At 49.4% G+C, this 3,754-nt stretch overlaps 1 non-coding gene across 1 annotated transcript; it reads left to right on the top strand.

The window, feature by feature from the left end:
• Nucleotides 1–1,257: 1,257 nt before the first annotated feature.
• On the top strand, nucleotides 1,258–1,330 carry Trnat-agu (transfer RNA threonine (anticodon AGU)). The gene has a single exon. It is a non-coding gene; the product is annotated as a tRNA-Thr (tRNA).
• The last annotated feature ends 2,424 nt before the right edge of the window (nucleotides 1,331–3,754 follow it).

Consider the following 3,754-nt stretch of genomic DNA (forward strand, 5'->3'; position numbering starts at 1 on the left):
CACATTCCTATTCTTTGCGTGCAGTCGGCTGCTACTGGTGTTGCTAGTTCTGACTGCTGATAACAGATGCCGTAGCAATCAATTCATGGAGTGAGTTGTATGTTTTGCGATAGTCTGTCTCTGACAAGCAAGCACAGGTGACATAGGTGCGAACACAGGAAGCTAGCAGACCCTCGCTGCCTGCAGACACCGAGCAGCCACACTAGGAGGGCGGCCTAAGCCGTAGGCGAAATGTGCTCATTCGCTTTGGCACGACGTCGAACTATAAATAATGCTGTCACTAGCGTGAGCGTCGTGGAAAGTCGGAAAAGTCGGCTGCGTGGGTGAGTGCCAAGTTTGGGGAGCGTTTTGTAGTATGCGCAGTGCAATGGAGACGCGGAAACTTGTTGTGGCCCAGTGTTTTGCAGTTGGACGACAAGATTGGTACACAGTAGTAAAGAGCGAGGCACTGAGTTGGCATGAATAATGGAGTGCACAATGGGGCTCGAGATGTGTTTGTTACCTCAGGTGCTGTATGATTGTCGACAAGGAGTGAAAACGGAGCAATTTGTGGCGGCTCTTTCAATTTATGACGTTAAAAACAGACGGAATTTGCATTTGTAATACCAGAGCATCGAAACTACTTGGAACTTTTGTGTATATGAACGTGTCCGCGCCTTTGTACTCTGCTCCCTTCACCGCTACAAACCAACCAACCATCGTGTCCGTGCGCATCAGAATCGCAAAGAATGGGGAATAGCGCAGTTTGGTCGTGCATGGGGCGTAGCTCAGTTGGTAGAGCGTTCGCTTCGCATTTGAAAGGTGCAGGGTTCAAGCCGCGGCGCCTCCATTTTTTGTGGTCAGTGCATGGTAAGTGCTGGTCGCGGCGAACCTAAAGGCACGCAAGATGTAGCAAAGCCAGCGTCACAGACTGATATGATGTATACTGACGTAAGAAGAGCAAGATGTAAGTGTGGGGACCGGCTGTTATCGAGGTGTCATCGAGTGCAGATCTGTCTTAGGTATCACGGCTGAACCTCATTGAAGTCTAGAGGGTGGCCAACACGTTCGTCTTACTCAGAGCGGTGTCCGAACTCTATTTTCACCGTTATACGTGCCACTTTCATTGTGGCCAACTACGATTCGATACAGAATGCATGAAACCTGAAAGACACCCTAACGGATACATAGAGAGTAGTGTTTGTCTGCTGAATAATGGGAGTGCAAGGGTCTGTGTCGTCTATATGGCTGTATGTAGCACCATTTGTATTCGGGGGGGCGGGCGTAGCTCAGATGGTAGAGCGCTCGCTTAGTATGCGAGAGGTACTGGGATCAATACCCAGTGCCTACAGAATTTTTAACACACCTACATGCGCACCTTGCCATGCAAGTGGAATAATTCTCAGCCTGCAGATGTGTCTAGGAAGATACAAGCGAATGATTAGCATCCACAATTGGCAAGTGTGCTGTTATTAGTGCGCGGGAAGCACCCTCCTCCCACGCCTACACTTTATTTAGAAACAGTACAAGTGTTCCCGTAAGATTGTCAAGCCTATGTCGGAAAGATCTGCCTTGCGCCGAGTTCACGTAAATCCCACTGCACATTCCTATTCTTTGCGTGCAGTCGGCTGCTACTGGTGTTGCTAGTTGTGACTGCTGAAAACAGATGCCGTAGCAATCAATTCATGGAGTGAGTTGTATGTTTTGCGATAGTCTGTCTCTGACAAGCAAGCACAGGTGACATAGGTGCGAACACAGGAAGCTAGCAGACCCTCGCTGCCTGCAGACACCGAGCAGCCACACTAGGAGGGCGGCCTAAGCCGTAGGCGAAATGTGCTCATTCGCTTTGGCGCGACGTCGAACTATAAATAATGCTGTCACTAGCGTGAGCGTCGTGGAAAGTCGGAAAAGTCGGCTGCGTGGGTGAGTGCCAAGTTTGGGGAGCGTTCTGTAGTATGCGCATTGCAATGGAGACGCGGAAACTTGTTGTGGCCCAGTGTTTTGCAGTTGGACGACAAGATTGGTACACAGTAGTAAAGAGCGAGGCACTGAGTTGGCATGAATAATGGAGTGCACAATGGGGCTCGAGATGTGTTTGTTACCTCAGGTGCTGTATGACTGTCGACAAGGAGTGAAAACGGAGCAATTTGTGGCGGCTCTTTCAATTTATGACGTTAAAAACAGACGGAATTTGCATTTGTAATACCAGAGCATCGAAACTACTTGGAACTTTTGTGTATATAAACGTGTCCGCGCCTTTGTACTCTGCTCCCTTCACCGCTACAAACCAACCAACCATCGTGTCCGTGCGCATCAGAGTGGCAAAGAATGGGGAATAGCGCAGTTTGGTCGTGCATGGGGCGTAGCTCAGTTGGTAGAGCGTTAGCTTCGCTTTTGAAAGGTGCAGGGTTCAAGCCGCGGCGCCTCCATTTTTTGTGGTCAGTGCATGGTAAGTGTTGGTCGCGGCGAACCTAAAGGCACGCAAGATGTTGCAAAGCCAGCGTCACAGACTGATATGATGTATACTGACGTAAGGAGAGCAAGATGTAAGTGTGGGGACCGGCTGTTATCGAGGTGTCATCGAGTGCAGATCTGTCTTAGGTATCACGGCTTAACCTCATTGAAGTCTAGAGGGTGGCCAACACGTTCGTCTTACTCAGAGCGGTGTCCGAACTCTATTTTCACCGTTATACGTGCCACTTTCATTGTGGCCAACTACGATTCGATACAGAATGCATGAAACCTGAAAGACACCCTAACGGATACATAGAGAGTAGTGTTTGTCTGCTGAATAATGGGAGTGCAAGGGTCTGTGTCGTCTATATGGCTGTATGTAGCATCATTTGTCTTCGGGGGGGCGGGCGTAGCTCAGATGGTAGAGCGCTCGCTTAGTATGCGAGAGGTACTGGGATCAATACCCAGTGCCTCCAGAATTTTTAACACACCTACATGCGCACCTTGCCATGCAAGTGGAATAATTCTCAGCCTGCAGATGTGTCTAGGAAGATACAAGGGAATGATTAGCATCCACAATTGGCAAGCGTGCTGTTATTAGTGCGCGGGAAGCACCCTCCTCCCACGCCTACACTTTATTTAGAAACAGTACAAGTGTTCCCGTAAGATTGTCAAGCCTATGTCGGAAAGATCTGCCTTGCGCCGAGTTCACGTAAATCCCACTGCACATTCCTATTCTTTGCGTGCAGTCGGCTGCTACTGGTGTTGCTAGTTGTGACTGCTGATAACAGATGCCGTAGCAATCAATTCATGGAGTGAGTTGTATGTTTTGCGATAGTCTGTCTCTGACAAGCAAGCACAGGTGACATTGGTGCGAACACAGGAAGCTAGCAGACCCTCGCTGCCTGCAGACACCGAGCAGCCACACTAGGAGGGCGGCCTAAGCCGTAGGCGAAATGTGCTCATTCGCTTTGGCGCGACGTCGAACTATAAATAGTGCTGTCACTAGCGTGAGCGTTGCGAGAGCGTCGTGGAAAGTCGGAAAAGTCGGCTGCGTGGGTGAGTGCCAAGTTTGGGGAGCGTTTTGTAGTATGCGCAGTGCAATGGAGACGAGGAAACTTGTTGTGGCCCAGTGTTTTGCAGTTGGACGACAAGATTGGTACACAGTAGTAAAGAGCGAGGCACTGAGTTGGCATGAATAATGGAGTGCACAATGGGGCTCGAGATGTGTTTGTTACCTCAGGTGCTGTATGATTGTCGACAAGGAGTGAAAACGGAGCAATTTGTGACGGCTCTTTCAATTTAAGACGTTAAAAACAGA

The sequence above is a fragment of the Schistocerca gregaria genome, chromosome 10, assembly GCF_023897955.1.
Source record: "Schistocerca gregaria isolate iqSchGreg1 chromosome 10, iqSchGreg1.2, whole genome shotgun sequence".
Taxonomy (NCBI): Eukaryota; Metazoa; Arthropoda; class Insecta; order Orthoptera; family Acrididae; genus Schistocerca; species Schistocerca gregaria.